Source organism: Lissotriton helveticus, chromosome 2_1 (assembly GCF_964261635.1).
Source record: "Lissotriton helveticus chromosome 2_1, aLisHel1.1, whole genome shotgun sequence".
Classification (NCBI taxonomy): Eukaryota; Metazoa; Chordata; class Amphibia; order Caudata; family Salamandridae; genus Lissotriton; species Lissotriton helveticus.
The window spans coordinates 1,656,675,480-1,656,682,671 of NC_136059.1; positions in this window are offsets into that span (position 1 = coordinate 1,656,675,480).

Sequence of the window (7,192 nt, forward strand, 5' to 3'; positions counted from 1 at the left end):
GTATTCATTTGTTCAAAGAATGAGTCTGAATATATCAATTTCGTGTTTGTTATCATGGTCTTTGTCCCTGTCTTATTTGACAATTTGAAATAAAATGTTTCGGCATTACTTGTGTTAAAACCTGAAAAGTATGAATATTTGTCATAAACGGTTCTTGAGCTTCCTTTTGGAGGGGTTGCACAATGTTCCCATTGATTATAATTTAAAACATTTCTAGGTTGTGCAGATCTATGTAGAAAATGGTTACCATAGTGGTTATAACAGTACATACTATCATAATTTGTCGAACCCTGCAAATAATCATGTTTGGTAAATTTAGCAGACATCACTAAGTCAGACATCATATTATTTATACTTTCAAAGTCCCAATCATCAGCAAATGAGCTTGGTTTTACAAAGTCACTCAACGAGATCTTAATTTGGTGTGGATATTTCAGGGTTTCAACCGGCCCATAAATTTCGTAGTCAGTTTTGTCCCATGCTACCCCACCCGGTATAGGATTGGCTGTGAAGTTCACTGAAGAAAGTTCTCTTTTCTCGACGTGTGAAGATGTGTGTGGTTTGAGGATCAAGTTGATTTTCTGACTTGCTGTGTCCATTTTAGCATATTTTCCCTCAATGAAGCGTCCCAAAGTTAGTACCATGATGAGCCAAAGTATGAGGATAAATGCACCAAAACCCACCCAAAATTCAATCCATGGAGAAATTAGATATGTTTCTTTCAGTTGTTTCAAAAGTACTTTAACTTTATCTTTAAAGGTTTTTGTTGATGGCTGTGTTTTTGATTCAGTGAAGCCTTCAGAGGAATCATCGAAGTTTATGAAGTAGCCGGATGCAGTTCTGTCAATTGTTCCAATTGCTTCAGGATTACTGTTTCTTGCATAGTCGTTTGTTACTTCATTATAGATTGGTGTGTCTCTGCTAAATGTTTTTATTTGGGTTTTCAGAGGTCTAAGTTCTATTGCATTGTTGCATAGTCCTTGTTGTAGTTCTGTAGGCGTTTCGAATGTGATTAGCCTCTTAGATTGAACCTCTGTGTTAGTAGCAAATCTTGGTGTTCTACTACTTCTCGGGAGTCCACTTGGCCTACTATTTGCTATCGGCCACATGTTGTGGTTTTACCAGGTCGATGGATACAACTCGGTTCTCCTTTTTACCAGCAAGCGGCGGTAGTACAACTGATCTTGTCCCGTTGACAGACAAGACAGGAACTGCTTTTCTGTAAGAAGGCCCAAATTCCTTCTTTACCGCGATCTTTTCTCTGACTAGATCCCCACTTTTGGAATCCAGACAGGTCTTGCTGGGACAGGTGGTGGTTCTTCAGTGGTTGTTGGCTGCTGTTTCAACTTTATGTTGCTCAGGTCTTTTCTTGTTTCGTTTAAGTCCTGCAAAACAGCCAAACGATCTTTGATATCAAAGCTTTTTTCCTTCACCACTGAAGTCTGACTGTCGAGATCTAAGACTAACATCCTAGTTCCAAATAATAATTCGTACGGACTGAATCCCTTCAGAGAATTTCTTGGCAAGTTATTTAGACTACGTTGGACACTTATTAGATGTTTGACCCACCCAGCTCCCGAACCTAATATCCTTTCTGTTATAGATAGCTTTATGCCTTGGTTTTTTCTTTACACCATCCCGTATCCCTCAGGAAGGAAGTGAGAAGAGTCCCGCTGTGCTATGCTCATTTGGCCATGTTTCCCCTCAGGCTGGAGGGCCAGAGTGAAAACAATGGTCAAACGTAGCATGCTACTAGCGTATATGCCATTTAGACTCGCAAATCTTTGTATAACAGTCCAGACGTCAGCCGAGTGCTGGTGATCTACATTATAAGTGGAAACTAGCCTGTATATGTTAATCGGACACTTTGCTTTTTACTGTTGATCTTTTCTGGAGTGAAACGACACGGTATTACACCGTTTCTCTCACCACTGCGATTTCTGTTACAGTTTGGGCAGTTCTTTACAAAAATGGTATGATACAGGCTCATGCCTGGCCACCAGTACCTTGATTGTAATTCTTCCAGAGAATCTTTTAGTTTGAGGTGTCTGAGACCCTCGCCCATATGTGCGTCTGCTATTAACAAGTTTCTCCTGTCCATGTTTGGAATCACTCTATCCCCCACTCCAGGGATTCGAGCAAAAGGGACGGAGTTTGCATCGATTATGTATGTATACTTGAGTGGATAGTTGATCGGTAGCGCTGAGCAGTCGCCTTTTGATGACGTTTTCACCGCCAGCACTGTTTCACCGTCAATATACTTCACTGTACGCTTTTTTCGAGCTACGGAAGCCGATTTAGTTGCTACCGCTGTGGCTGTCTCAGCCAATGAATTCCCTGCAACGTGAACGCCATCACGCTGATGACTCAGTGAGTGTGTCACGTGAGTCTTTGGTAGTTCTTTTTGTAACAGAGCTATTTGTTCCCAAAGCAGTTTTTGCTTTATTGTTGCACCTGTGTCATCTTTGTAACCGTTTTGAATCCATGTCTGCAAATCGTTGTTATATGATTTGACGCAGTAATATGAATCGGACACTATAAGTGTCGGGAATTCGCGATCCGCATTATCTAGCGCCATTTTCAATGCTATTATTTCAGTCTGTTGTTCTGAATTAGTTTCTACTGAGTGTGTTTTTGTTAATAGAGGTCTTAGTTTACCTCCGCGCCACACTTCTTTTGTAATCTCACATGTTGGGTTGTATGCTTGTTCTCCCCAAACGGAGGGTTGAGCATGTCCGTCTGTATAGATTACACAAGCGTATTGTCGTAAGGGCAGAATGTCGATAGGCAGAGGGAATGTTCTTTCATATTCTAGATTTTTCAATTCCTTTAGTTCTGGATCAAAGTAGTAGTATACTTTGTCCGTTGTAATTGAATTCACCCATTGTATCCATTCCGGATTCAATGTTGTTGTTGGTAAATTACAAGGTGTTGTTAATGCCTCAAAGGCTGATTCTGCTGTTCTGACTGTGATACGTCTACCGTCCGCTTGATCTTTTTCTCTAGCTATTGCGGTTTGAACTGCATGAACAAAGTTTTTCTTTAATGCTGAATTTCTTTTCAGCTTCTGTGTACAAGTGTGATTTGAATGCAATTGGTACCTTTTCTCCCTCAATAGAGGTCAGGTATGTGAATCCGCATCTTCCTGGGATGACTCGAATCACAAGATTGCGTGTGTTATCACGTGTTTCTAATTTTGTTTTAATTAACATGTCTGTTTGTAAGGATCTCAAAATTTCTGTGTGTATTTGAGTCCAATTGGTTCTTTTAAAATCTGGTTTTATTAGATCATAAAGGGGTTTGACCCTTTCTGCGTAATTTGCAATGTATGTTCTTCCGAAATTTAGGAAGCCTAGAATTGACTGTAGGTTTTTTAATGTTCTAGGTGCTTGGAGTACGACACATTTCTCTAGGAAATTGTCAGCCAGGCTTTTGCCTTCACTTGATAATTCGTATCCTAAGAACAGGACTGTTAGATGGGCAATTCTGGATTTTTTAAAGTTGAATTTGTAACCCTCTGCTGCGAACCCAAGTATTATGGTGTTCACTCTCTTCAAGTGAGTATCCAAGTCATCATCTGTTAAGTATATGTCGTCGACATAAGATAATGCTTCGTCATTATATGTTTGTAGTAATTCTGTTACTCTCGCTGAGAATACCCCTGGGCTATTCTTGTACCCCTGGGCTAACCGACAGAATTGTTTTTGAGTGCCATTTATTGAGAATGCAGACAAATATCTGCTCTCTGGTGCTATGTTTTGACAAAAGAATCCATTAGAGATGTCTAATGTTGTTTTGTATTTTTTGCGCACTATGTTATTCATTAGTGCAGCACTATGCGAGTTTTGCACTGCAAAAGTTTTGCAACATGAGTTAAGGTGTCGGTAATCCAAAACTAGACGATATGAGTTGTCTGGTTTGGAGACCGGAAACAAAGGGTTGTTCATTTGTGAGGTGCAAGTTTCAATCACCCCCTGGTATTCTAGTTGATCTAGGATTTCTTTTACCTGTTTTTTAGCTTCTTGCTTAATTGGGTACTGTCTTTGTGCAGTAGGTTGTGATTTTAACTGGATTTTGTGAGGAGGAGAGTCCTCATCCCATCCTACATGATTTTTATATAAAGCAGGAGCTTGAGCTACTGCCCACTTTCTGGCAGGTGTGTATTTTTTATGAATTGGGATATGATTTGAGAAGGCAGGCATAATTATTTCTTCGCCATGAGGGCACTCCCTGACAAACTCTGGTGGCCAGTCTTTTTCAGCTAGAAGGATGTCATAGCCCTTGGAGAGATTATCCCAAAATAGTCCCCTTATTTTTCTAGTCTTATCCCCTTCTATACGTAAAGTTATTTCATATATTTTGTGAGGTTTGCTAACTCTGGTGTCTGCAGTTTCCACTTGAAGATATTCATTCGTGTCCACTGTCTCCAGAAGATTCATAAGGACTTTGCGAGCTATGCTCACTTCTGCTGCGCTGTCTAGCATTGTCTGAGCCCATTCTCAGTTTTTCAGTTGTGTCCTCAGTATTCTCGGCATTGTTAACTACCTTGATACTGGCTACCTTCTTTTTTGGAAATTGTAATTTCTTTTTTAGATGAGCAGGTTCCTTGTCTTTGGACTTGGCGTGCTCTTCTCTTTGTTCTGATCGTCCTCTTCTTTCCAATTTCTGCGAGGAAGTCTGAAAAGATTGAGAGGGACGTGTATCAATGTCTTGATATCTATCAGGCTTCTTTATATTATCCCTATTTCTAAGGTTATATCTTTTCCCAGAGGGGTCACTTTGGGGTGACCTGTGTCTTTGGTTCGGAGATTTTTCTCTCCGCCTAGGAGACCTTCCTCTGGACTGGAATTTCTTTTCTTTAGGATTGGATTGTTTGTTTCCATCCCAGCTCTTTTTTTGTGATGTTGAATTATTATTAAAAAATATTTTTTCGGGACTTTCAATCAGTTGTGGTTTTACTGGTATTCCACCTAAACTATCTCTACCTAGTTCTTCATAGGATTTTTCTATAATTCTGGCAATTTCAGCTGGTTGGTCTGCTATATCTGTCTCCTTTAACCTCTGGCGGATCGCCACATTTGCTGCTTCTCCCTTTATGTTGGCTAGTAATATAGCCGAGACCTGCTTGAAGTCTTTCAGTAATTTCATACCAAGAGTTAAAGCGGGTTCTGGACCGTGTTCGTCTTGAATTTGTTTTAGCACATCTGGTATTACCGAAATGGATGGAACACCATGCGTTTTTGTGTAGATGGAAGCAAAGACTGTACCCCAAGTGTCACAGTCCTCCATGTGTGGTGCGATTCCCATTGGAAGACAGATAGTCAGAATCCTGTGTTTTTCTAACGGGGTGGTGTCTGGAAACACCGCCTCTATTTGGGTGATTTTTTGTGCTAACCAGAATGGTATTTGTTCCCGTTTAGCTGGCACTTTACCTAGGCAGGATTGTATGTTCTGTGGTGTAATTTTATTTGTGTTCCCCTGGTGAGGGGTCAGCTGTGGAATTTTAATTGCTGGTTGAATTGTTGAAGTCCGCATCACATATTGGACTAATTGTCTATATAATTTTATTAATTGTTTTAGCTGTGTTAAAAGCTCTGCTGCAGACATCCCATCGATGTCTGGATGTGGTGTGTAACCGGCTAGAACCGGCCACGTTGCTCCTGGTCTACCTAATGGACCGAGCCTGGTGATGTGATTATTATGTTTTAGGGCGCCATTAAATAAGAGCAGATGCTCTTGAAATTTAAGTGGTACTTCCACCTCCTCGAAAGGAGTGTACTCATTAGGAGGGTCCTCTGTTTTGTAATAGTGGAAGTACTTTGTTACAGCATTTGCTGCTGGAAAATGTATCCATGAATAATATACCTCTGTCTGCCGATATTCGTGTGCCTCAATCACGAATATGACTGTGCCACCTCTAGGTGTCAGTCCATTTTCTATAAGTTTTAAAGTTATAGATTTCCTCTTGATGACCGGGATGAGTATTATATCCAGGTCTGTGTCCTGCAGTGCATTATCAGCTGCTGCGAGTTCAGTTGCTATCCTAACTGTCTCTCTTTCTTCATCACTGTCTACCATTTTACCGACAGGAAGGTTATTTAGTTTGTTTGCAGATCAGGTTTCTTATGGAAACAAAGATTAGATGCACAATATTTTGGAACAGTGTATCCTTCAACGTTGACTAAACCAAGGACCATACATTGGAGTTTCCTCCTGCGAGGTCTGGCGGATATTACCTTTTACCCACTCCAGACGTCTTTGGAGTATTATGGGAAAAAAGGGGTCTGAGTGAAAAAGCACGACTGAGTTACTCTAAATGTCTTACGTTAGTTTTATCACCCTTCCAAACGCGTTGGGCGCCATGTAGTGTAGTTCCTATTATCCCAATAGGCTCTGCGCATTGGAATAATACCTTCAATAGTATAGGCCTAGACCAGACGTTAACTAGGTCTACTATTGTCGATATTAGACTTAACGTTTTGGGTTTTGCCAGCTAGCTCAGAGTTCACTAGAAACTTTCTCGAATAGGCAAGGAGGAGTTGAACCTCCCTGGATAGACAAGAAGGGATTTAGTTTCTGACAACCATAGAACATGACAACTTTGCTCTCCCCTAATCAAGAGTGTATCTCTAGAGTCGTGTGAAAACAAAAGACGACTTATTTTACTCAGTCAGTACGTGCATTCTTAGTCTCACCAGATTGTAGAGAAAAGGAAGAAACGGGCGTGTTCAATAAAAGATGTTATTTATTGATCAGTCTCTTTTCTCACACAAGAGAAATGGATCGATATTATTGCAATACTTATGGTTAAGTAAAGTGCATACAATAAAAGCAGAAGTATAAAATAATACTGTAAAAACATTGATATGGTTTCTAAGCCATATGAAGGTTTAAAATGAATAAAATGAATACATACACATTTACATTTGACTAATCGTACTCAACTGGTGTTTCTAACTACGCCTACCCCGTGTACCTGACCTAAGCCTAATACGTGGGCGGGAATAGAAAGTTACAGTTTAAGTTAAGTTTGTTTTGCCAAGTGACTGACTAAAGAATTCTCTGCAAGGGGTTATTCAGTTCCGTACCTGGAATCTAGGATGAATGAGGGATGGTATCTCTCGTCTCTGGTCTCGATATCCCAGGCTGCCTGCGAGGGCTACCCGGAAGCGCCGGAGCTGGATTTCTCGGC